Source organism: Mixophyes fleayi, chromosome 1 (genome assembly GCF_038048845.1).
Source record: "Mixophyes fleayi isolate aMixFle1 chromosome 1, aMixFle1.hap1, whole genome shotgun sequence".
Lineage (NCBI taxonomy): Eukaryota > Metazoa > Chordata > Amphibia > Anura > Limnodynastidae > Mixophyes > Mixophyes fleayi.
In genome coordinates, this window is record NC_134402.1 from 152,475,696 (window position 1) to 152,492,140 (window position 16,445).

At 35.0% G+C, this 16,445-nt stretch overlaps 1 protein-coding gene across 2 annotated transcripts in view; it reads right to left on the reverse strand.

Moving 5' to 3' along the window:
* CCSER1 (coiled-coil serine rich protein 1) overlaps positions 1–16,445 on the reverse strand; it is a 794,335-nt gene that overhangs the window by 474,301 nt on the left and 303,589 nt on the right. The gene's annotated exons all lie outside the window — the stretch shown is intronic.

The following is a 16,445-nucleotide window of genomic DNA, read 5'->3' on the forward strand; positions in this document are numbered from 1 at the left end:
GGGTATATTTACTAAAATGTGTGTTTGAAAAAGTGGTGATGTTGCCTATAGCAACCAATCAGATTCTAGCTGTCATTTATTTAGTACATGCTACAGAATGACAGCTAGAATCTGATTGGATGCTCTAGGCAACATCTTCACTTTTTCAAAACCGCAGTTTAGTAAATATACCCCTATGTCTGAAACACACTAATTTACAATTCAAATTGACTCTCGACTTTCTCCACTTTGTACTTATGCACTTTATTTTAGCTAGATGCATCTGTTTATTTTTTAAGGTCTACATAACAAAATATTTCCTTTTATAACTCCCACTGAAGTGATTTTTGCATATATTTCATTGCATAGAGTAAATCCAATCCATTACCTTAAGTCTATTTAATGGTTCGTTCAAGAAATGTTTCTGTTTATATATCTTTTTATATTTAATACATTATATTTTATTGTTCTGTCATCTGTTATGATTCACGATTATTAGAAATCTGAGGATACACTACAATTCTGTCATTGCATGCGATATTGCATTCATAGTTATATTTACTTTTCGATAATCTATAATTATGTGTATTTAATTACATATACTATGTCTAATCATGTTTGTTTTTTTATAACTGATCACTTACTGCTCTCCAGCAGTGCTCCCACAATATGGCGTGCTTGTCCCTGATGATGTTGCCACATTACAGTGCCCGGAAAAACATGTGACATCCTTGCAATATAGCCATTAAGGAACTGCCTTTATAAGGGCACATTAATAATTAGGGTGTTGTTATCAAGAGAATAATGGCATTCTCAGGGCAATGAAAAAATATAAAGTGCTGAAGCGAGTTTCTTTTGCATATAAAACTTTTAATAGTTGTCTGTCTGCACACTGATTTAAAATATACAGTACAAAGATTTGGGAGCAGTAGTTCTAACTAGGGTAAAACACTAGTGTCAAAAATCTATGAGTTTCTATTCACTAGTATGAATTTTTATGCACTCCCTACTTTTTCCATTTCACTCTTTAGTATCTTGAAGAGAACTGCATCAGTCAAATCATGCACACAAATAAATCAAGCTTAGAAAATCTAAACCAAAAACTTAATGACATTGAACAGTTGTAAACAGCAAAAAGTTAAATTCTAAAACAATACGGCAGTCTAAAATTGTCATAATACTGCAGTACACAAAATTCACTAAAGTCCACTAAAATTGTGACTTTCCCATTTTGTTGGAAGTTGTTTTTATAGTGTAATCTGTGCACATATAACTAGCTCTATCGAAAGTACAAAATAATGAATTTTAAAATATATATGAAGAGAACAAGAATAATATTTTTGGCATTTATAAGCAGAACCTGCAGCATTGAAGCACTTCTACAATGGCTAACATTTTGCCTTTCTACAGTCTATTTACTACATATATATATATATATATATATATATATATATATATATAATATAAATTCTTAGTGGCGTGTGTTAGTCTGTCTGTGTGTGTGTGGAAAAAATAAAACCAAGTTGCAGCGCCACCTACTGGGCGGAGTTATACACTGACCTACTAAATTCTTAGTGTGTGTGGGGAAAAAAAATCAGAAAGGGCTGAAATTTGGTATACTAAGATGTTTTTAATTTGTTAATTTAATTTGTTAATTGTTATAAGTGTTTATAAAGATTTAAAATATATATATATATATTTCTTGAAGGAGAAGTGACAGTTGGGAGTGGTTGGTGGTTGCCGGGGGTGACAGAGTGAGAGGAGTGTGATACTCAGGACCACTGAGAGAGATTCCTGTGTCTGGATAGACATCTGGATAGATGTGGCGATGAAAATGAAGGATGAGGTGATGGAGAAGAATGATGAGGTGGTGACATGTGGACAAAACCACGTTAAAATAGGCTATGGCCCAAATGCATGACAAGAACCTTTTTAACAACTTAAGTAGCTTGATTTGACTAGAATGCATGAGTATCATGCACGGGTTAACTTGTATATATATATATATATATATATATATATATATATATATATATATATATACATATACATATATATGCATATAAATATATATATATATATATATATATATATATATATATATATATATATATATATATATATATATCTATCTATAATCTATGTATACACACACATATATATATATATATATATATATATATACATATATATACACACATATATGTAAACACATATATATATACACATATATATATATATATATATATACACACATATATATATATATATGTATATATATATATATATATATATATATATATATATATATAATACACATTTGAAAAAAAAAATCAATACATAGTACATGAAAACAATTGTGTAAATAAATAATATGCCGCTATACTGTAGAACCATTTTACATCCATGTCAACTACATCAATACTACATATTTTGCTTATGTATGCTAAAATTACATTTGGCGTATATGCAGTTTTTTCCCCTAAAGACATTAAAGAGAAATAAATCACATACACATGGGAGACATTCAGCTATAATGTTATGTTGTTATGTTTGATGTCAAATTAAACTGAAGGAATGTATTTTGAACAGGCATTCAAGCATTTCAGTACAGTAAGAAGAATACCAAAATAAGACATGTAATAATTTGATGGAAAATATATGTAATACATTGTCTCTGCACTTTAAATATAAACAGTGGAATACTGTTTTAAATGCATTTGTGGTATATATGTATTTAATACCAAAAATAATTAAAATATTTTCCACATACAGTGTTATTTTCCTGTTACACAGATAAATAATAAGTATAAGGATGTCGACACAACAGAAAGCCAAATTTAGACATATTAGTAAAAGCCATAACTATAGTTTGATAGTTCATTGTTTTGTGGTAAATTATATTTGTTGCAGTCTCCAAATACATTGGTATATTTGTAAAATAAAAATAAAATCAACATTTAGTTAGATGCAAAAGGAAATGAAAACGTTATTACGATTCTAAATAACGCATCGCTAAATATAAATTATTGGCCTGGTCATAAAGGGACACAATATCCCCAGTATCTAGAGGATCCAATTACAGCAATTAATTTCATTTATGATACTACTTGTAATGTTTGGTGATGGCTGAGGCTACATTTACGGTACATAAGTATACGTGAATTAATCAATAACATGAATCTTTCAAAATTACACATCGACTGGTGTCTTGATGCCACTACCTACCTTCCTAAGACCTATACCATGTACAGTAAGAGATTAAGACATGAAAACCAGATGCTTATCATATATGTATGAAGGGACCGTGCTGCAGAAATAAAGTTATATCTAGATATCCAATCTTATGTTTCATTATTTATGAAAAAAAAAATTCCTCTTTATTCTGACCTTTCTCATTTCAATCCTGCTATCTATGCATGTTCTAGTGTCATGGCATTACTTGTAATTTCCTGAAGCACAAAATAACATTCTTAAAATGTTACCTTTTGTTATTATTGCATAGATGGCATACTTCTGAACTATTTCTACTGTCAGATTACATTTTCCCTATCCATCAAAAAAGTAGTGCTGTCAGCAATCAGTAACAGCTCTTCTCTAGACACTGAAGAGGTGAGAAAGCTGTTATTATGGGGAGTGCTCAATGTATATCGTTGGTAATCCAATCTGTCAAAGACAGTGTGCAATATTAAGGGCTCCTTCAGGATAGAGGGGTCTGAAGTACTCAAGCAAGCAATGAAAGTAGGGAAAAACAACTTTCCAGCCAAACGTATACCGGAAATAAAAGTGATATTTGTGTGGGCAAAAGAAAAGTAAAACAGACAAGACAAATAGGACTCTAATCAACATAAATGCTGTGATTTCTAAATCTCAGTATTAAGAAATGAAAATGTATGTATGTGATGTTACAAACAAAAGATAATATCAAACGTTTTCTTTAAAAAAAAGTCTAATGAACAATTAGCATGACAATAAAACCAATTAACATGTTCTATTCACAAGCAATTTAATTGCGTTTTAAGCACAGTTTACCAAAGTAAGGTCATAGAGTGATCTAAACATGTTATATTAATACAACACCTCCCCAAACAAGAACAAAGGCAAAATATCAAAGATTATTTATTAACATGGTACATAGCACTGATTTTTACCCTATAGTAACAAAATTATCTTTCACTGTTCCAACTTGCACTAGACAGATTGTTGTCATGAAAATTTCCTTCTTCATTTACAGTATTGATGGGATTATGGCTAAGGTAAAGTCAGTTTGGAGTTAACGTTTAAACCCCTCCTGACTGAGTGCAGTATTTACAAGGTGGGCTGGTAGCACTGTATCTGCTAATACTATGTCTTACCCCAGCTGTCAGTGACAGCCCAAGTGGCTGCCTGAGTCAGACTGAATGATTTCATCTGCCCCTCTGATACCTATATGCTGCATGAAATAATTGCTTCCACATTCATGTCATGAAGATGCCAACAGTAGCTACCTTTATTGTGGCAATCTGCAGATTACAGAGGATAGCTAAATCCCATCTCCCCAGTCACTAATACTAATTGAACCTGTGCAACCCCGATTTAATAAAAACTTACCTCTGAATCTATTAGTGTGTTAATATTATTTATTAGTATGTTTTACATGTGTACTACATCAGAGTTGCAAACTGCCATACATTTATTTACAGACAATAAAATATATTGGCATTGTCATCTGTCTGTAACAGTAGTTGAAATTGAGATTTAGAAGTGGTGGTATAAAAAATCTAATGGGAATGTAAGTGAATGGCATGTAATAGTTTAACAATGAAGGCAGTAGGAGAAGTGGCAGTATGGCATACCACCATCATCACCATTTATTTATATAGCGCCACTAATTCTGCAGCGCTGCACAGAGAACTCACTCACATCAGTCCCTGCCCCATTTCCTAACACACAGACAGAGAGACAAGGGTACATTTTGATAGCAGCCAATTGACCTACTAGTATGTTTCTTGGAGTGTGGGAGGAAACCGAAGCACCCAGAGGAAACCCACGCAAACACGGGGAGAACATACAAATTCCACACAGATAAGGCCCTGGTAAGGAATCGAACTCATGACCCCAGTGCTGTGAGGCAGAAGTGCTTACCACTTAGCCACCGTGCTGCCCCTGGTCAGCAATATAACAACTAGAGGTCAATAACAGCTGTCACTGCATATCGAAGTATAGACCAAAAAAAGACATAGTAAGCTTGTTAATCCTTTACTTTCTGCTGATCTCCTCCCCTAAATGCTGTTGCTACTTTCACTTTTGGAAAACAAATGGTATAGCCTGACAGTTGTGTCAGTAGAAATGCAGTATACCACTAAATGCAGTTGACAGTAAAAAGTTGTTAAAACATTTGAATATTATTTTTTAATAAGCATAGCTGCAGCATATTGAGTAGTGTTGTACAATCAGAACTTTGTTCAGACGCCATGGCCCCAGTGGAGATTACAATGTAAAATCCTAAACCGAGATACACACAGAAACCAATTAGTACGTTTGGACAAGTGCAAACTGGAGCGTGTGGAAGAAACTCATGCAAACATCAGGAGAACATAAAACTCTACAATCAAATAGTAATGATAATAACCAGTACAAGGCATCAAAAACACACAACGGAAACAAGAACCAGTGCCATCACCGAGGCACATTATCATTCATGAGACCTGACTAACATCCATATGGCACTGGTTCCTGTCTAATGAACATTGTTTGAGCCAAAAAAAATGGCTCCCTAAGTATAAACATACATGTGCACTTTTATTATGGCTTGCATTAGTTTTCATATCTTGTAGTTCATATTCATCAGTGAGTGAGTCAAACCAACAAAATACATCTGTGGCCTTGAGCTTTGTTCAAAAAGCCGTGGTTTCCACAACATTCTAATAAATAAAAAAAGTATATAGGCATTTATTGCTTACTTTCATCATTTGGATTTAACATTCAAGCAATGTCACTGATAAACAATGTGTTACATCAGAACATAATATTCATCATCACCATTTATTTTGTATGGGGTAGTTTTTGGCAATATGGTGGATGAGACAGAAATCAAGGCTGTTTTGAAGCTTAATAATTGGACAAATAATTTCTGTATATTATAATTAGTTGCAAAGCAATTAATATGCAATGTAATTATTATTGTAGCAACATTTAACTATGTTTAACATATTGTCTCTCTTTTAATTTAAAAAAAATTGGTAAAGAGGCTTGTTAATGTTTCCAACATTTAAATGATGAGTTTGGTATCGTTCTGTTCACAATTGCATGAGAACATTTCCGGTATTATTTATGTAACGTTCGCACCTGGCGAATGCTAGTTATAAAAATTTCACTTTTCATATAGCAAGTCCAGGGGGTAAATGTATCAAGCTGAGAGTTTTCCGGCGGGTTTGAAAAACCAATCAGATTCTAGCTATCATTTATTTAGTACATTCTACAAAATGATAGCTAGAATCTGATTGGTTGCTATAGGCAACATCTCCACTTTTCAAACCCGCCGGAAAACTCTCAGCTTGATACATTTACCCCCAGATATGTCATAAAAGAACCGATTTATACAGGTCTAGCGGCGGGAGAAGGACACCTGACCACCTCAAACAACAAAGGCTGGAGGAATAAACCAATGGCACCTTGAGTTCTTGGGAGATCATGATCCATCGACCTATGAATGTGGACCTTAATATTGTAACTGTGTATTTTTGTGATGTCACTGCTGTTGTGTTAGTGCTAACAGCGCAAGCGTATGCATGCCAAACTTTGCCTGTGCTTTGGAACCAGAGTGATCGCAAAATAATATTATGTATATTTAGTCTGCTCGAATCTATGACATTTTCATTTTTTTGACAGACATCTCACTCTCACCTGCTAAGTAAATCTTACTTACTTACTAAAATTCTCCCTACCTCCGATTAATAAATAATCAGTAGATTGTAGCTTGTGACTGGCCTTCCTGCTTACCCCCACTGTTTTAAAATATCAAGCAGCACATTGGGCTCCGGATAGGGTTGGAGTCCCAGAAGATCCTTACAGAAAACATGTATAAAATAGGGAACAACACAATCCCTTCTGTAATTAATTACATTATTTGGTGATCTCTGAAATGCGTGACCTGTGTACAAGCAATGGAATGCAGCCTTGTCTTGATATAGTCATGGGACTACCCAATGACTATACCTTATATAATGACTAATATCCCTATAATTTGCAGTGGTAAGTGGGGATACATTATCCCATATATAAACACCTCTAAGCTATATATGTATAATGATTGAGTCCTCATGTCACTGCTTGTTCAAACCTCCCAATTATCCCAATTTAGATAAAACAGTCCTGATTTGAGGGCTCTGTGCCGCCATCATTATCGGTACAGTTGTCAGAATGTTGGGAGGCATTTCCATACACTATAGCTGTGCATAGTACAGAAGCATTGATTGGTTGTCACATGTACCTGCTACTGGTGCACATGGCAATGAATGGGTGTTGGAGAGGACAGGAATAAGGGGCAGTCTAATACCTCAAAAGTCTATGCATGCTCCAGGGGTGTGACCATGCCTCCATTGTGATATGGCCACACTACCATGGTGAAGTGACCATGCCCCTTGACCTGATTCCCACTGCTCCTAGTTTGGTATGGCTTATCATCAGCGAGCTCTGATGTTATCCCTTCAGAGTTTAATATGAAAACTTTATTGCTATTATAAAGAATTATACATATCTTACAATAAATTATTATGGTTATTAGAAGACACTACGGATTCCCTTGATCTGTATAATTAAATTAGCCTATGACCTTGTGCATCAAGACAGTCGCAGAACTCCCCAGTGACATTTAATGTTAGTACAAGTAACAGGAGGTGATACATTAATCATTAATTAATAATAATTCTTGTCTAACAGGCTCCTTGGTCCTTGCTGACTGCTGTAAACTCCTGTAATGTATTTGCACAGCATTAAATGCACCAGTTTACGGTATATGCACCATTCCCCCCACTTACTAATGTATGTTTCTGTACTCTTGTACTTAATTTATGCTTTTGCTCTACAAATTGCTGCGTACGTGTTGCAGTTCTAAATAAATGCACACATACCCATACAAGCTGGAGAAAGTATACACTTCAAACAACATTGGAAGAAGCATGTTTTTTATCTATGAAGAAATTATCTTTCAGATTTCAGCATCTGAGTAACATACCTTTTTAGATATTTCTAGACAACAGAAGGTACATTCTAACAAGATCTGATTGCATCAAGCAAGTATGTCTGTGTGTAGTAATTGCTCATTTAATCTAATTATTCACTCTAGATAGATTAATTGTGCTATGTTTAGAATAACATCAAAGCCATTGGGAAATAAGCCAGTGAAGAACAAAGGAGTTTCATCATAGTAAAGAATTCATGAAAAAAGCAATAGAACTCTTTTTGTCAATATCTAAAACTATAAACAGTGTTAAAACAATGCTAATGCACATAATGTACAGTAATTTGCTTAACACTGCTTAATATGAGACACATACAGGTAAAAACTACAGAGCCTGTGGAGGACTCACTGGATAGCTTCTTATTAACCCAATCTGAACCTACACAGATACAATTTGGACATAACGGCACAGGGTCGTAACTAGGGCTGTGCGATAGGGGCGACTGCCTGGGGCACAAGGCTAAAGGAGGGCGCAGTTTATGAATGTTTTGTTTTCATTTGATTAAAGTTGAGGGCTAGGGGGGCGGCATTTTTGTTTCTCGCCCCACGTGCTAAAATTTTAAGATACGGCTCTGGCACAAGCAATACATCATGTTACATTGCCTAATTTGTCCAATACCCACTATATCTGTATACGGCGAGCCTATAATTGAACCTGAATAAAGTTGGGGCTTTGGAAGAATAAACAAGGAAATTACTATATGCCTTTATTGAGAGATTGGTTGATGAGCTGTTATAATAATTCTGGAATGTTTTAGAATGTGAGGTTACCAGTTATGATATTGGAACAGCAAAGGTCATAGATGCAACAGAGTGAGGATTTAGAAGCAAGCCTGAATACATATGCAATGCATTTATAGAATAACAAAAAAGAAGTAAATAAGTCATGTAGGAGCATTAAGGATTGCTTGACAATATAGGGAGTAACAAATGAAATGAGTTTATAGTAGTTTAGGTGGAATATGATTGGAGTAGCAAAATAGCTTAATTCAATATTGTGAAAATACAAATAAATATAGATTATATGCCTCATAAATCCAGCATCTGACTCTAATAATAAAACATAAATAGTCTTTCTTATCCCCAACACCAAACTTATTTAAGCACTTTCACTTGCAGTTTCAAAGCAAAGACTAGTTCTAGTTTTCTTTTTGTCCACGACATCACTATATATTTTTTTTGTTAAATACCCGGCATACAACCTTTAGTTTTCCACTTACCGGTAGGGACACGTGTGGCAAAAGTCAAAATGTTTTATGTGGATTTTACACCTATTATATGGTGTTTGGATAGAAACTAGCTGGGGTAGGTAGTACATGGCATAGGCAATCCATATAGTATGCAGTTCACGTGGCTCATCCTCTGCACAAAACATTGCTTCCTGTTTTCATTTCTCATATTACCTTTAGATATATATGTATGTATATATACACTATATGGACAAAAGTATTCGGACACTTAACCATTACACCAACAGGGACTGTAATGACACTGTATTCCAATACATATACTTTAATGTGGAGTTGGTGCCCCTTTCGCAGTGATAACAGCTTCCGCTATTCTTGGAAGAAATTTCACGAACCGTTTTATTACAAAGGTAGCATCCTATCATAGTACCACGCTTGAAATCAGATCTTCAGAGCGACCCATTTTGTATCACAAATGTTTGCAAATGGAGACTGCATGACTAGGTGCTTGATTTTATACATCTCTGGCAACGGGTTTGAGAGAGTTGAAACACCTCAATTCAATAAGTAACAGGTGTGGCCAAATATTTCTGTTCATATAGTATATATATATATATATATATATATATATATATATATATATATATATATATATATATTGTTCTGTTTCAAAACTATATTTCATTTGTCTCCTTAAATGTGGAATATTTTTGCTGCTATCGTCTTTTTAGCAGATGGTTTCACATTCACCAAGACCATATTGTAGAAGACGAATATTCTTATAAATATTAAGTAAGTATAACATCAACTTTGCATTCTTTTCTAAAAAAAATAATATTATGTATATATGTATATTTAGTCTGCTCGAATTTATGACATTTTCATTTTTTTGACAGACATCTCACTCTCACCTGCTAAGTAAATCTTACTTACTTACAAAAATTCTCCCTACCTCCAATTAATAAATAATCAGTAGATTGTAGCTTGTGATTGGCCTTCCTGCTTACCCCCACTGTTTTAAAATATCAAGCAGCACATTGGGCTCCGGATAGGGTTGGAACTTCCTAAGATTGATCATGTAGGTGGTAGTGCATCTTTATAGGGATCAATCACCAAGATTAGCTTAAGAAATGTTTATTTGTCAAATAAAGCTCCCATATATAACAATATAAAATGAATTTGATAAATAAAAAGAATAATTAGCCAAATGATAGATTTGTTACATATTTGTGACTTTTACTTATAGCAGCATCTGCAGAATATCTATTTAATGATCTAACAGATAACGAAACCCTCAGTCTTTCTCTATATGAACAGTAAGTAGTGGAAACACAAGTGACGGCTCATACATATTGCAGTTTCCTCTTGTTGCCTTATTTACATGTGGAAACATTTGGGCGGTGTATATCATTCCTGTCCACACGTGTCATGACAGAGATCAATAGTTCCCTTTCCCCCTACATTTTTCTCTCATGGTTGAATGAGTGGACGAGAACGTAGCTAAGAATTCTAGATAAGAAAAAATAGACAAGACTGAGGTGTTCTCTGTAAAAGTGTAACTGTGGCTTGTTGTGTTATATCGGTCACTTCACATTAACATAGCAATATATTAATGGTTAATTTTATTTGCTCAATTGTGCGTAATACAGGGGAGATGTTGGTTCATGTTTAAGGCCTTTAATAAACTAACCAGTATGATTAAAAAAAAATCTCCCTTTTCACTATTTATTCTAGTTTATTTCACCCACTTTTTGCTACATTTCTTCAGTTTTTAAATTCAGAGATGTATCATTTCAAATAGGTTTCTGCAAAAGGTAACAGCACAGGGCCTGAGTCATTAAGGAGAGCAAAGCATAAAAAAGGAGTAACTTTGCACTTTGCATTCGAGGGGGAGGTAAATTTAAAGTGTGGGGGCAGATTTTCAGTTGGGGTAAGGTATGTCCTAGATCAGTGTTTCCCAAATCCAGTCCTCATAGTCCCCTAACAGTGGAGGTTATCCAGGTTATATATATATATGAAATAATTATCACCACCTGTGGATATGTTACATTGTGTCAGTCAGTGATGAATACACCTTGTGCTCCAGCAAGGAGATAAGGAAAACCTACGCTGTTATTGGGTCCCTGAGGACTGGGTTTGGGAAACACTCTCCTAGATCAAATTTAAATTTCAGTGTAAAAATAAAGCTATCAAGTATTTGTGTGCTACATGAAAAAGCAGCCAGTATTTCCCTTATGTGCAAACTAATAAACTAAGTTGCACCCCTTGCATTGTAACATGGTTTGTCCAGGATCACATTTACTCCTTGTTTTGCCTTGCTCTCCTTAATGACTCAGGCCCGTAATACTTACTGTTCTTTAATTAGTTATTAATAAAATCAGTGCACTTTTCACAGTATTGAAAGGTAATAACATATTTCAACACGGTCACATTTATGAATCCAGTATTTGACTCATTCTACAGTATCATCATCATCAGCAGCTATTTAGATAGCGCCACTAATTCTGCAGCGCTGTACAGAGAACTCACACACATCAGTCCATCTCCCATTGGAGCTTATATTCTAAATTATGTGTCTGATTTCCAAAGTACATTCTAAAGTATAGATACGTGACCTAGATCCTCTAATTGTTGACAAGACTGCTACAATGCTACTTTATTATTATTATTATTATTATTATTATTATTATTATTACTATTATTATTACTCTATAAAATGTTGCCATACTCCATATCATTCCCTCTTTATTTGGGCAATTATAAACACTGCTGCTACAAAAATGCTGTTCTCTAAAAGACTCAATCTATCAGTTTCCAGTGGGAAAATGAGGTTACATTTATAATTAGCATGACAAACTGTTATTTGACTTGGCTTTCCATTTTTTTTATTACATGCATTTTGTGGAGAAAGCACAGCATACAGAATTTTCTCATTATCTCTGATCTGCTCATGGAAGGCTATAAGATAACAAAGAAGGGTTATCAATGTTTTGTCTATTAAAAAAGATTATTCAGACATCCTGGGATAAAGTTTGACTTGACATAGACAAAAAGATTCTGTTTCTGCCACATGTGCCACACACTTTTGTACCTAATTACAACATGCAGAAATGTATCCATCTTTAGTGTGCTCAACATGCGCACTCTCTATGAGCTCTTTTGTGTTGGATGCAAAGTCAAGTTAACAGTAGAGCTAGGAGGAGAGTTTGCATGACCACAGCAAGAGCAGTGGTATATGGCCAGTGATGATTACAGCAGGCTGTCATAGTAATTTAGAAGATGGCTGTTAATTCAGTGGTGGTTAAGGGGCTTATTTATCCTGGTAAATCCCCAAAAACTGCAGTTTTTTGAGGATTACCACATTTTAAAGTACCATGCCTATTTATTATTAGAGGATTTCCAAAATCTGCTACGGTCCTAGCATATTCGATTGCATATGCAGTCCCCATTGGTGACTATGGGAAATGAAATAAAGACCCTATTTATCAAGCCCTGAAAACCTTAGATTTTCAGAGCTTGACCCTGACAGCTAACACCATCTGAAGATGGTGATCGTCGTTCTATCCTATGGGAAGAGATCTTTGGATCTCACCCCAGGAGACATTGGGCTCCTCCCCTTTTTCCTATCGCAATTTGCTAAGGCCACGGGTCAGATCGTGATCACTTTACTGTAGACTATTTGCCGGGACAGGCTCCTATCGGAGCTACTGTCTTGGCTTAAAACTTTTTAATAAATAGGCTCCTTAATTAATTTTTTACTATTGTGATAAGAAATAAGAATGTGAACAATATGTGTTCATAAATTTACCCATAAAACTGTTATAGTGGAAAAGAAAGCATTAAAATATCTGTTTCTTCCGTAAAATATGAGATTTAGAGCTGGAAATAAATCTCTGGTGAAATGGTCCAGATGGTTTACACAGCATTACCAAGACCTCACACCTATGTCAATGCTTTTACCACAGTGAGGCATCCTGGTAGCTTTTTGTCCTAACTCTGAAAACCAGGTTGCACAGGTACCCAGCACAATATCAAAGAGAAACAAGAAAGCAATGCAAATATTGGTGCCATCAGGCACAAATGGTGACAAACTACAAGTTGAATTGCCATAGAAGTTGACAAAAGGTCTATGAGGAGAAAGGTGGCACCGAGCAGAGGGTGTATCAGTGAGTTTGTGTCAAAAGAGAGGGCAATACTGGGCGGGAATGATTGTTATGATAATATGCCAAAAAATGTGTTGGGTTGTAGTATGTGTTGTAATTAATTTTTTGGGCTGACTATAGAAGAAATGGAGGTTGACTATGAATTTATTTTTAAAGTTCCAACACAATGGTCACCTTTTAAAGTTAACCCCCGTTTATGATGAAGTCACAAAGGGCTACTATATAATTTTTTCAGCCAAATTTTATCTCTGCATTTCTCTTCCATTATTGTCTATGCAGAGCTGCAGAATGGAGTATTTAACAATGATGTGGCAGGAACACAAGCTCAGCGCTACCATTAGGAATATTTAGGCAGCTGTCTGAGAGCTGTCAGGCATTCGGAGTAGGATATGTGTCACCCTAGAAATAAGGATTTTCCAGGTTAATATCCACCTCCTGTTTTTTAAGGAAGGGGTCGAGCAGCCTAATGCTACAGCACACCTCCTCTTTGACAGGCAGCTGTGGGACCTCCCACCACTCCAGACTACAAGGAGCACTGTGTGGAAACTGAAGTACACAGAGGGGAACTGATTTGTGATCAATTCCCCTTTGACTATTACAGGGATGATGGAAATGCAACAGGTAAGTGGGGTTAGAGGAAGGAAACTTTGCCTATGATGCCGAAAATCCTTACACGGACCCTGCAGGAACCCAGAATCTTCATAGACTTTAATGGTATGAAAATGCAAAGGTTCAATGCTACATTACTTCAGCTACAAAACCCTGGTGTTTAGTATAACTGTGTGACATAACTTTTAGATGTTTTGAGAACAAGGATCATGATGCTATATAATGCGAAATGGGGGATAAGTAAGGATTCTGACAAAGGTCAATATGGTGATAACATGGCCAGATGCATGTCGAAAAAAGAATTAATGCATTTTCTAAGTGGATTACTTTTGCTTAGTTAACTCTTTTTTTTATTAGATACTATAATGTTGTGCTCTGCACATGAATCTCAGAAGTAAAAAACATCTAGTTGGATTGAGTAGGATATTATAGAGTTTTCATAACATGTCCCTATTGCAAATTTAATGCAGATGCAAACTTTCTGTAAAATTATGGTCTCTGAAATGCACCTACAAAGAGGAGGAATCAAGTAATGACCTTCTTGGATTCAAATCCAAAATGTTTATATTTTGTTCACTGCTACTTTACACTCATACTATACTAGTCAGTGTTTTTGAAAATGTTTAAACCATGAAACAAAGTTATTTAATTATCACTACTTATTTTTTTAGCACAAGTCACAGATCTAAATTCACATTAAACTTAAAGAAGATGAAATGTATTATGTATAACTTAATTTGTTGCTAAGTGTCACAAACACGCTCCCAGTTGCCGTGTCTTTGGGTATTTGCTGTATGAGGTTGCACACGATTCCAGCCCGCAGTCGTACCTATCACACAGCTTATAGACCTACTGAATCACCCCCATACAGCGCTCACACCCCCACACACTTCAGGTTTGCCACCACCTATTGAATACTGCAATAGGACCCCAATATACTGTCTCACACTGGCACACAAGGCTTCTAGCTACCACAGGCTAACAAGGCCCCAACCAGCAAACAAAAGGTTAACTCTTCACACCTCCTAGTCTGTTACACAAATGTAAATGCAGGCACACACTAAGCTTGTTAATCAAATGTATCAACAAATCACACACCGGCATTCAAAGGGTTAACTTGGTCAAGCTATATTCTTCTTAATAGGCTAATGGATTTGTTAGACTATCAAGGACGCAACTTACTAACTATATAGATTTAATATACAAAGGTACAGGGCATTCAGATATAAAGAAAAACAATTAATAAACAACTGATATAACATACACAAGCAAAACAGTTTAAAATAAAAAGGGTTACATTCAGATCATAACTTACATGAGTTTTATAACCTGTGCCATGGGAAATTGGCTAGGAAGATGGACAGCTTATCAATGTGGATTGATTTTCCCAAAAGAATGACAGTTTGTTGTAACTGGTCTCCGATTTTTAAAGACACCCTTACACCTTCCCATCTCCCGGGGGTTGTGGTCTGTGATATTTTTTTCAATCACCATTTGCATTTTGTCTGATTTACTACCCAATTCTACTATGTGACCTAACTTTTCTGTGGAGCGTCACACAGACCCAATTTTATTATAGATAAAGACATTATAATAAATCCCCTATGAATTTGTCCATCTTTTGATATTAAACACGCCTAATTACAGTGTATTCATAGAGCTAACAGACATTTCCTTAACTTCTCTGTGGGGCAGAATTCTTAATTTGACATATGAGTTGCCCTTCATCATACTATTGAGAATATGTGGTTGATCACTACTTTTATTGATTTTAAGTTGCATATTTTAAAACTGAATTATTTTTATCTATATCACATATAGCCAAGTCAGCACATGGGCTCTTTGAGCCAGACACCATGCTGAGCGGTTCCTAAAAGTCTATTCAGGTGTCAAAACTCCATCCCAGACCAGGATATATCTCCCAGCAAGGGCTCTTTGAACCTGTACCAGGTGACACTCCTATCTTCTCACACTTGAATGTGCAGATCCATCAAATATACATACAACAGACTTTCTGTCATCACATTTTACACTTTAGTAGTTAAAAGGATTTAATGGGTTCAATTAATATCCCATATTTACACTGCAGTTATGATTTAGGCTTTATAAATAACTAGTTCTCTATGTTCACGACAATAAGATTATCAAATTTGGCATATTTATTTAATTTAAAGATGTTGGAATGTATATTATGAAAGTAATTACAAATGTACCTTTTTTAATTTAAACTGTTTTCAATTTTATTACACATAGAGTTCAAGAAGCCATTATCAACATTACAAAACA